Source organism: Ostrinia nubilalis, chromosome 1 (assembly GCF_963855985.1).
Source record: "Ostrinia nubilalis chromosome 1, ilOstNubi1.1, whole genome shotgun sequence".
Taxonomy (NCBI): Eukaryota; Metazoa; Arthropoda; class Insecta; order Lepidoptera; family Crambidae; genus Ostrinia; species Ostrinia nubilalis.
Window position 1 is genome coordinate 3,958,952 of NC_087088.1, and position 12,579 is coordinate 3,971,530.

The 12,579-nt window shown below is 36.3% G+C and overlaps 1 protein-coding gene across 2 annotated transcripts in view; it reads right to left on the reverse strand.

Moving 5' to 3' along the window:
• The window catches only part of LOC135085275 (transcription factor Ken), a 42,014-nt gene that overhangs the window by 10,228 nt on the left and 19,207 nt on the right, over positions 1–12,579 (reverse strand). The gene's annotated exons all lie outside the window — the stretch shown is intronic.

Consider the following 12,579-nt stretch of genomic DNA (forward strand, 5'->3'; position numbering starts at 1 on the left):
CAGTATGTTTGTAGATCTTCAAGATTGTACCCATTCAATGCTTATTTTTATCCATTTTTTCACACTGCAATACAATTGTTGCGAATATCTGATCGTTCTCAAATCATGTAGTTGTTCACTATATTTTTAAATATGTACGCTTTCGAGATCATAATTTATCTCGTAGGTACACTGAAAGTATAATTTAACACCTTTAATAGACTTCGCTGAAAAATTTACTACTGCCATCTAGTTGTAACGTAGCGCATCGCTAACACTTTCTCCGCTCTAAATAGTGCTGCAGTAAACCGGTAGAGGGCAACACCAAATGATCTTTACGCTCTCGGATAGATGGCGCTAGTTATCCAATAAATCAATGGTAAATCTATAAATAGAATCCAATAATAATTGTGCCCGAACCTATCCAATTAAAGGTGAAAGAAAATAAAAAGGTAAACCTCGTTTTTATTTGGCCTTAGCATTGTCAAGTGTAACCTTCGTTTTTCATACACTCACTTTCACCGTCATTTCTGTAAACAAAATTCCGGAAACTTTTATTGTACTGCTACAATCTCTTTACCACTTACTCACTACTCTCGATTTGGAGTTGAACGAAGGTAATTCGGTTGAGCAACCTCTGAAATGGTCAATAACTGCGACAAAAACAATATGAGTAAACAAAAGAAAGGCTAATTTTATTCTAAAGTACTTTTAGGCCAGTAGAATTAAACACAAAAATTGATTAAATCGGAAATAATTCCTACAAAAGATTTTTTTGCTTTAATGGCTTCATTGGTTGCCCATTAAGACTCTCCTAAGTTTTCGACTTCGTCGGAGTTGTGCTTAAGTGGTGGGGGCCCCCGAAAGCGGCGTTTTTTCGGTTTTCCGGTTATACCGCGTAAAGGACTTACCCTATCGAAAAGTGGTCTTCATGACGGTTAAAGGGCACTTAATCCTGCATTGAATAAGACCAAATTCATATATTTTGGACAAACCGTTCTCGCGCTAAAGTTCGGCAAAGTAGAAAATATACGTATAATTAATGACCCTCTCCACGTCCAATGGCTTGTTACCCACATGCTTCCAAGCCTTGTAAAGGGTCGCCTTAATCAGTGTAACCCTAACAAGGCTCACGAGTTTGATTCGCTTATCCTTGTTCGTCCCAGCCGTTCCTTAACTGCGGTTGCTGCACCTCTTCCTGACACTCTCCTGAACGACTCTGTGTTACCTAATGTGGCTGCCTCTCTTCCTTGTACCCACCCTCCTGTACGATTGCATTGCTTAGCTATATGCCTGGTCCAAGGTTCGACGCCACAAAATCAACTTTGTACGCGTGAAAATAGTTTAAATACTATTTTCCGTGCTTGCAACATTTTTCTTTACTGCTTCGCCTCTATTAGTTGTAGAGTGATTGTATATATCCTATAGCCTTCCTCAATGTATGAGCTATTCAACACAAAAATAATGATTTCAATCAAACTAGTAATTCTTAAGATTAGCGCGTTCAAACAAACAAACAAAAAACTCTTCAGCGTTTTAATATGAACTTGTTGTTATTGATTTTTGGCGTCGAACCTTAGACCAGGCATACGGCTAGGCAACGTAGACATGCAGGAGGATACAAGGAAGAGGGGCAGCCACAGTAGGTAACACAAAGTCGTTCAGGTGAGTGCCAGGAAGAGGTGCAGCAACCGCAGTTAAGGAACGGCTGGGACGAACAAGGATAGGCGCATCAAGCTCGTAAGCCTTGATAGGGTTACACTGGTTGAGGTGGCCCTTTTCAAGACTTGGAAACCTGTGGGTAACAAACCATTGGACGTGGAGAGGGTCATTAATTATACGTATATTTTCTACTTTGCCGAACATTAGCGCGAGAACGGTTTGTCCAAAACATATGAATTTGGTCTTATTCAATGCAGGATTAAGTGCCCTTCAACCGTCATGAAGACCACTTTTTGATAGGGTAAGTCCTTTACGCGGTATAACCGGAAAACCGAAAAAATGCCTCTTTCGGGGGCCCCCACCACTTAAGCACAACTCCATCGAAGTCGAAAACTTAGGAGAGTCTTAATGGGCAACCAATGAAGCCATTAAAACAATAAAATCTTTTGTAGGAATTATTTCCGATTTAAAAGCTAATTCTACTGGACTATTTGGTAGGTATGAGTGTTCAGGCTAAAACATTTAATTTGCGCCTGTTTACGTGAATGAAACGTAACCGCCCATCCAAATTCAATGAAGATGATTCAATCGAAAACTTTACCACGAACCGATAATGTCCAATAACAACAGATAGTATAGTAAAAATAAAAAATTGGTGACAATCAGGAAATCGTTCGACGTTGTTTACACACGAGGAAAGATAATAATATCTCAATCAGTCCAAGAATCAAGTGTACGCCCCAAGGTTGGATCATAAAAGAAACGCCCGACGACTTACATAACACTGCCCACTAATTAACTGCACCGACCCAGAATGGTACTCCGACCACATTACTATCGTTTACTATATCCATTCCGATTCTAAATTGTACACCGTTAATGGTTTTTATGACAGCCATGCAACTGTAAAAGGAGGAATAGTATCGGCGAATGGCTGTGCAGAATTTATAAATAATTACTGTTGACAATTTAATTATTAGAACCTATATTAGGTAAACGGCTCAACTAGAACCTAATTAGTCGGCAAGAAATGAAAGCGATTTGCAATGCTTATCTATTAGATTAGATCAATGACGTGCCCTCTTTAGGTAAAATGTTCTGATTTCTATTTATAGCAAAATTTTAAATCTAACCTAATCTAACCTAACCGTTTCCACTACAAAAAAAGAAACTGATGAAATTGCAATGAAAATTAATCTAAGCTAAGCAATGAGTTAAGATATTACACAAACATCAAGTCTGAAATACTTGACTGAAGACATTTCCAATCTGCATGCTACATTAACGAATTCAGATGACAAGTAATTGAGCATGTCGCCGGAAACTGTAAGGCACTGTTGAACTGCGAATGAGCTGTTTGCGAAATATTTCGCGATGCCGGTGTTGCAAGCCTAGAAATTGTACAAGAAGCCGCCTCTATTCGACTACTGGAGCGTAGGATTGGGAAAAAAGTCCGAAATTTCCCCGTTGCAAAATAAATTGAAAGTTACGAGAATGTCTATGTCAAATTAATTATATACGTTATTACGAACGGTTGGTTAATAACAGATTTTGTAACGGAAAAAGAATATGCTCTGTCATTTTGATGGAGTGTTCTTTCAAGAGTTGCTTCAGTTGTAAGATTGGGTAAGATGTGATCACAGTCGCTTACCTACTATAAGTCGAGGCGGTTTAATAGTTTTTTCAAGTTTTAATTTTAAGATATACCTATGGCCACTAAAATTACTAATTTTATCAGTGACTCTAGTTTTATTATTGTTTTTAAAAGTTTACCAGGCGTACGTACAGTGCGCGCAATGTATAGTAAACTGAACACTGAGGAATTTAATGAAGTCTAATAAGGTTTTTACAACAATAATGTTTGTTTGTTGTGCTGACAATTCATTGAAATTTTATTATACACACCCAGCAACAAAGCTATTTAATCGCTTCACAAAGTTATTCCAACTTTTAATATAATGAACACTTAAGTTTTTTGGTCTCACAATTGTTTTAAAATATTCTTTCAAAATGATTAAAATATAAAGCGGTACGCACACTTGTACATAATCCTCCGACTAAATTTCATTGTTGACAGGCTGAGTATAAATTCGGTTATATTATGTAAACATTTAAAAGTTCTTGAACTTTAAACATACATCCACCCACGTGTAAAACTGGATAAAGAAATGTATGTTTTGCATAACATACTCTCGCTCGAGGTACTTAGGGTTGCTTTGCGAAGTTGATCACGTAGAACCATTTGTGTTATTGACCCTTTTTTAGCTTTCCACGTGTAAGATTTCAATATAAAAGAAATGTTTGTTTATCACAGTTAAGACGGTTACACATTTCATTCGCCAATTTAAGTAGCTCATGAGAAAACAGATGTGTTCATGACTTTTTGTCTAGTACAACATCTGAATACGTATTGCGTCTGTAATGGCTATAGTAATGGTAGGTATCTATTGCACCAAAAACATTCATTAGCAAGTAGCAAGTTCTTAACCTCATGAAAAACGCTAAATAAGTTCATCCAGAGTAAGTATAACAATACAGTTACGTTATTATTAAAAAAATATTTTGAACAGATAAAAACCAGAAAAATAAGGTGTTTGTTTATGATATAATTATGACGCAATTAAAATTTTAATTACCGAGGTGATAAACTGAATCACAAAGTTCGTTATTCAGCGGGCTTAATGCGCCGGCAGGGTAATAAATCAGCTGCCAAGAATGCAGAAAACAATTATATTGTCCGAGTATCCAGACTAGATCGCAGCACGGGCCGGTGCATTCGATCGACGCGCCCACAGAAAATCTCATGAGCCACATTACATGCTCATGAATGGTTTTCTGCTCTATTTACCCAACTGAAATGATTGGCTAAATTAAATTGTCCGTTTGCATTTTAACGCTCGGGCTGTACACGTTGAAATTTGCGACAGAATCGACAACGCTTCACGCTTATCAATTACGAAATGCTAATTCCACAATTAACCACGCCGGATGACTCTTTAATGATATAACAAAAACTCGCGATTTGAATAATTTAATAATAAGGAAGACTCTTTAAGTTACGAGATTGGGAAGTCGTAATAATAATGCCGGCAGCGAGCCTTCAATGACAAACGCATGTACAAAGGTACTTAGCAACAGGCCAGCCCCCTTTACAAGTTTCTAACAGCCGCTCAAAGTATGACAGAAAGCGATAGTGATGTAAGTCGATAGTTGTCAAACAGGAAACCGCGGTGCGCGTGCGACCGATACGCGCACAAAGCGGCGGCGGCCTTCGACGAAATGTTCAGCCAGTGCTGCCCCGGCACCACATACTCCGTTACGCAACCCCACAACAAACGGCAGCTCATTCATACCGGGCTGACCATCTGCACCATCTCCGATTATTACAACGCTTCCGTGTGCTTTGTTTACATTACATCTAATATTACCACTCTTGTTTACTACAACGTAGCAAATCTACGTCTCGGAACCGATAAAAACACGATAATTTTCTTTTGCGTTGTTAGGATATGGTCCGTCGAAATTAGCCGTTTCCATCAATGTCGCGAGTCAAATGAGATCATTGCCATTATGATAATTTTATGATAAAGTCTGATTTGTTTTGGAGTTACGGTATCTTTAAGAGTTTACGATTGTTTCTCAATCATAAATGTTTGCATCTCATTTGAATACATCACACTCACTAAAAGTTGCAAATTTGATAGCTGTGTGTGTTGGATAGAGGCAAATGATTTAACTATTAAATAATAATTACACTACGCGTTGTTGTAATGGCTTCATCATTTAATTTCAAATTGAGTGTTTCGTAAAGTGATGTTTATTCATATCCATTGTAATTAATAGGTTTGTTTTGTAGTTATTTTAACATTAATAAAATCAGTGTTAGTGAAAGAGGTTGAATGAAAGAGTTTGATCACTGCATCGTTAGAATAAATAATGAGTTTTCGCCTTCGCTGGCAACTGTCAGGGGATTTATTTATACACGCTAGTACCCTTGTGCGTGAGAGTCTTGGGCCGAAAGCGCGAATGGGTTTTACCTTCGATGATGCTAAAATAGCTCTTCAGTTACACTCTCACCTTGCGTTTGATTGACGATCAATCCCTTGTGCCAGATACTTGTTAACTGCCATAGCAAACATCTCTGCACATAGCGGACGCCTGAACACTTACGGATTTATTGTGACAGCATTCTTAATATCTTTGATGAATGTATTTATAGAAACATTCCTCTCTTCAATAACTAGTCAACTATCTAGTTGATCTCATTTGATAGGATTAATGACGCCTAGAACTGTACCCAAACACGCCCAATTACAAGCACATATTATTATGCGATTGCTTGAATGGAAATATTTACACCAAACACAGGGTTGAGTCTATTCTTACGTGTTGATTCAGAGATGCTCGAACTGTAGATTAGCTTTCGTCAAGCTCCGGCTGTTGTACTCGTACAAGTCCTAAAATATAATATTGTTTCGAAACCGCTCGATGAAGATTTTCTCGCTATGACATTTCCTTTGCGGGCCGATACCAAATCTACAAACCGCCTCCGGCATATTTCTACATTTTCGCAAGAGTTCGGAAACAAATCGAGTTCGTGTTCGACATTTCGCGATCACTGTAGCAGTTAGATGAATATTTATAAAGAACGTGTATAAGAAAAGGTCGGATTTGATTGTTACTAGTCATTTGAATATGTTTTGGTGTTATTACATCAAATTACGATGAATTAAGTCGTCTATATGGAGGCGTTCTCACGCCGCGAAATTATTTGACCTTGGAATCCGTCGGTACTTTGAACCAACCATGTGTGTACAATCCACATGCTAGTGTTTGTTGTTACGAAACCATATATGCCCATGCGCAGGGATAACGCGGCTGCGTATAAAGGTCACAAATAAATTCCAAGCCCATCTTTATTCAATTTATATCTATTAGCGCCAATCTCTTCCGTTTGCTCGTTGTTCTCGCTCTCGGCGAGTCCGAGGTAAACTAGAGTCAACCAAGGTCCGTTTTGAAATAGGATGGCACTTGACCTTCAGGATGAAAGTCAACAGTGTTGCGCAACGCGCGCCACGAGCAGAGAACTCTATGCTAATAACCAGCAGCGAGACACATTAGAACCTGATCATGACCCACATACTCGTGCTCAAGGATTTCACATATTTGGAAGGCGTTGATTTCAAAACATACGAAATTTTTAACGCGTTTTGTTAGCGTCGATCGTCGAAGGTGAGCTATGATGGTACTCGTAGAATAACTCAGTTTTGAGATGGTCATGGAATAAGTTAAAGTACTTGCTACTTGTGGATGATTAAAGCATTTCTTTGGTTTTCCCCACATAATAAAATGACGTAAATTGACCGCACAATAGAATACATTTTTATGAATCATCGACGTACTGAAAGGCCGATCGGCCGCGTTGAAACGTTGGTATTTCTTACAGTAGCTATTGACCGAGATCACGCAATGTGGTTTGAGAAAATGTTTAGTTTGAAAGGTTGTAGGGCCGGATTGGATTTTTCACCGCTCCTTTCTACGTTGCGCGCATGTGAGGCGCGCGCGCCGGTGTGCGTGCACACAGATGCGCGGCGTGGTGTGCGTGTGGCACGTTGCATAGAGGCAGGGGGGGTAGCGCCAGCGAGCGGCTCGCGGTTTTGTAACAGCGTTTTATTTCAAGGTCACTCGAGCAGTTTTTAGAAAGTTACTTCACGTAAATCTAATTTTGGTTAAAAAATCTTCTTTATAACTTTTTCGTATTACTGCTGTATCAGATACTAGATGTGAGTGTGTTTAAAATACGCCATCATTGATTTCGTCGTTGTCATTGACGCTAAAATTAGCATTTCTATACAAACCTCATTGATAAAAGCAATATTACAGAATGGTGCTGTATAATTGATGCGAAATTAGAATACAATTAAAATAAAACACCTGTTGTACTTGGAAACTGAAGTAAGCTAAAATAATATTTTGTGCAGTGTCACAGTTTATTTAATACCTAATCGAGTTTGATATATTTTTATGACTTACATAATTTTGGACTTACTCGTAAATAAAAGATTCACATACCATGATATAAGGTTTAAGAATGTTTAGAACACGGCTTAGATTGAAAAGAGACCAAAATTGAAATGTAGCGCCTGAATAACTTTAATACGAATAAGTAATTGTACGTTTCCTGTTTAAAGCTTAATTAGCATTAATACCTGTTTGTGGCCCTAAGAAATTATTGTTTCTAGTTTATTGTTTTGCATAACTGTTTGTATCCGCGCTGTGTATTAAGAATGTATGAACACATTAATCATAATATCCCTACTCGTTTAAAGATTAAATCATTAGATGTCGACAATTTGTGCGTCGACACAAAAGATAAATATTTCCTAGTGTTAATCAATACGGTGAAAAATATTTGAATATATTATTATGAAGTGTTTAAAAAATTTTATAAAAAAAAAACCGACTCCAAAAAACCTACACTAAAACGTAGAAAAATAATTACTAATTACCTACTTATTTATTAGGACGAATTATTAATATTTATGTAGGTATACCATGATTGATACTTCTGGAGTCGGTGCCAAGTTTATGAAACATGTAAAGTTTGCCTGCACCCGGGAATCGAACCCGGGACCTCTCGGCATAGTAGTCCGTTCTGAACCACTACACCAAACGGCCGACAAAACAGCCTATGTAACAGCCTTGAAGAACACCAAACACAAACCTCACCTACTTTTTTGAGACTAGCATACAATGAATAGTCTTAAATTAACATTCATCTCACAGAATAAGTACTTGTAATAGAACAGAAACACTAACGAATATTAAATTAGTTTTGTTTGGGAAAATAAAGAAATTTCCAAAGTAATGAACGTCTTAATAAGTACGTAAGTAACATTGTGATTTGTACCTCCCATAATAACAGTAAATAGAAAATTAATTAGAAATTAAAATGGATTTAGTGAAATTGACTGAAAGTGCTGAAAGCATCGAATAAAACACAAAAGATACAGGAAGATAAAAATGTAAAAGTGTGACGACAGCCAATGAAAAGTAGGTAGGTATGACATAAATAAATACAAAAAATGCTGGCCATCCGCGCATTTCACATTTCGTCATCGCCTCCATATACGAGGCGATCTTCTCAGCCGAAATGATGAAATTTAGTCGGCTCTCCGCTGCCATTTCGGCGTTGCATAACCCCACGCTAAATTTTGCTGACAGAGAAAGTCCGCGAAAGGCTTTACGTAACGAGCACGTAACGGCTCAGTTTTGATTTCCTCGCGTCCATCGTTACGTGACGTTAACGGTGCGGGGTAATTTTTGACTCGTTGAGACATCATCTACTGCGGTTTTGCAACAAATTGCCAAACGGTGCTCGAGTTTTTTCACAGATTAGAGCTTAACCTTATGACCGCTGTTGCGATGCTCGGTTTTGTCATTACGGATTACAGCCGAATTTAGACTCGATAAAAAATGTGTCACTTCATGAATCATTTATTAACTTTCGTTGACACTGTTTAGAACATTTCCACACGGGCCAGATGCTTGACGAGTGATATCATTTCCTGCTGCGTTAATTTAAAAATAATTAAAGATTACTGTTTTTATGAATGGCTGTAAGTTTTTTGATTCCTCTTGATTCTTCTTCTTCGGAGTTGTAAACAACAATTGATGTCATAGCCCTATTAAAATGCTTCTGGTGGCAATTTAGTCGGTCCGATTGAGTCATAACAGACGTTTTTGGCGGCATATTGTCTGAAACCAGGGTTTTGAAGTTCCATGCTAAAGATAGCAAATACACACGTATTACAAAATTAAACCTCAGTGAATTCCCGGCTTTTCCATTGTATGTTTACTTTCGCGTTTCGTAAAATTCATCTCACTGGACAACGTGTTATCCACTGAGTTAGTCATACTTATGCAATCACCATTTCTAATTATGTCTGTATTTGTTTTATGTGTTAAAAGGATTCAAGGTAAGTGGAAATATAGCGTTTGAGAATTGAGTGTCAATAAAAAAGTTCGCGAGAAAAATACGGAGATATTTTATGACATTTTCCTTGTAAGATTTTCTTGGTGGTGTCAATTTAGTCTAATGAAACCTTATATGCATATTTTCGTGAATCTAGTTCTCCGAATTGGAGTGACTTTTATAAATGTTGAGTTATTTTCGTGACACACATCAGATAGCCTTCAAACAGGATTGTAAAGATGGTTAGACATAATAATTTTGATCTAAAAACATTAAATATCACTTCCTTATTTTTGTCTTTTAAAGTAGACTAATTAAGAATTATTACAAAACTAATATCAATTTATCATGTTAGCTACATGTTCAAGTTCATGTTGCTGATTGTTTTTAAATTGATATTGAATTAGCATTAATAAAAAGCTTGAAAAGAAAAGATGAAACAAGTAACACTACAAGAACGTTTTCAAAAGATTGTTAGCAATGCGAGTCACTAGTTCGCACGTCCTTAATTTGTTCCTAACACAATTAAACGTTGGCCTGTTAGTGGAACAATTGCACCTATGAACGGTCTGATCAACTACTCGTGTACTAGATTAACGCCCGTATTCACAAACATTACTATGAGGTCTCACAGTGCGCGTGGACGCAAAGGGTGACACACGAATAAATTACGGAGCTCAATTCAAAGCTGTGATTTCGATTTGCTGCTTCACTTAAGCAAGCATAGTTTGTGAGTACGGGCTTAAATGATTTCTTTATGATTTCTATCTATCTGACGATGAAGGATAGTGATGAGGATTACTGACCCAATAATCTAGTCACTTTTGAAGGTCCCTTCTAAGCCTTTTCAAATATTAAATTATTATAACTTGGATTTCAAATATTTTCGCCTTGTCTCTCAAACCCAATACATCCACTCTTCTGTTCTTTCCATATTATGTCAATTTTATGGGTCAAGCACATTCCTTATTTTTGTCTTTTCAGGCATACAAAATATTTTGAAAGTTACAAGTATCAAGGCAAAGTGTGCCAAAAAGGCTACCTGACTTAGACAATGTATGCCATGACACTGATTTTCAGGAGGGACCTTTAGGGTACTGGGATTGCGGTCAACAAGAAAGAAAAATCTCATTAAATCCATTTATTCACTAAAACTATATGTACTTGCTATTGATCAAGAATCAGAATATTATCATATTCTACTGTCTGGTTTAATATTGATGTAATTGGTAACGTCATTGATATGGTAATATTAATTATTTTCTCATATTTGTTTGCTAGATCAATAACAGACTGTGTAAAATATTTTACTTTATTTCGTTTAATCAGCTGCCTTTTGACTTCGGTACCTTTTTGAAAATAGTTAAAAATCTACCTTAAATATGTGCCAGCAATAATTCTATCACGGAAATTGTACTAATTTTTTCGCTTAACGTCATCTGACTCCTATCTTATGTTACTTAATATGCATTACTTTGTATGTCATTGTGATTGGTATACCTAAATAAATAAAATTAAATTAAAATTATACAAATACACCATCTGGCTTGTAAGACGTTTTATATCAAATGAAATATTTGTATTTCTTAAATAAAAAAAATATTAGTCAGAAGTACTTGAACCTAAACGTGTTATATCATTAAAAAAGTCATAATACAACATATTATGTAGGTAGAGTCCTCGTAGAATCAATATTTTTTCATGTAGAATTGTTGATTATTACAAGCAAATTATTTGGGCCTTCAGCGCGTAGTATTTTAACTTTCCAGTTTTCTCTGTTTCGCAATTGACATTACCAACCGTACCATTAAGATTAGAGTCTTGCAACGGTGCAACAATCTGGCCCGAATTTGTTATCACTGGCAAATACACCCGAATGCGCAGGAGTCGATAAGAAGCGGTTATAAATAAAAGTTATGCGCTCGTTTTTTATGTCTTCCGTATACGTCAATAAGATGTGTGAATTTTTTTAATGATATATCTAAAACTTTGCAAATATGTGATTTGCAATAGTATTTTAAAATTGCTTATCAATTCAAGTTTTCATTGAGCTTTTATGAGTTGACGAAAGATAGTAAGTTTATGTAAAATGATTTAGAAGGAAAGCTTTCAGCAGTCGGAAAAGTGTGATCATAAAGTTGTTTAAAATAGACAGATGGAATTATGATATTATTAATATTTTGTTGAGCACTTGAACAGGACATAAGGAAATTGTATCTTGTATACTTCTACGTCTTATTATAGAAAAGATTCGCATCAGTATTACGTAAGTGCGTATTTACATTACATAGTAAAAATTTGTAGCAGAACTCTGGCTCTTACAAAGATCACAAGTGCATAACATGAGTTACAAGGACTGAGAATTTACGCAGCAGAATAACTATATAGGGTGTTAGGTAAATGGGTATATGAGCCGACACTAGCCCATGTTAACATGGTCATATAAATGGTATGGTGAAGTCAGAAAATTGATATCTTCATTTTAATTATTTTATTTTTCATACAAATCGGATTTTATAAAATTTATTTTGTATGTAAATTAAAAAAAAAATGATGATATCAAATTTCTGACTTCACCATACCATTTGTATGCCCATGTTAACATGGGCTAGTGTCGGCTCATATACCCATTTACCTAACACCCTGTATACTCGTAAATACTATTTTTACTACGTTTACAGCTTTGCTGTAGGTACTGTTGCTTGTTGTGTTATGTATTGTAGTTCTAACAACATTATATTATACCTAACTATTTACTGCTGTTATATTATGTATACAGTCAACAGCACATTATACTATATTTTTTGTTGCAAAATCGCACATAATACCACTGCTTAAGACACCACAGATTTGCTTGATGTATCCGTAGTGACTTTTCATCCGTTATAATTATAATACACGGTTAATTGTTTGACATTATAAATAACTGCGTTATAGGAAAATTATAAACGTAGTTATTAGAT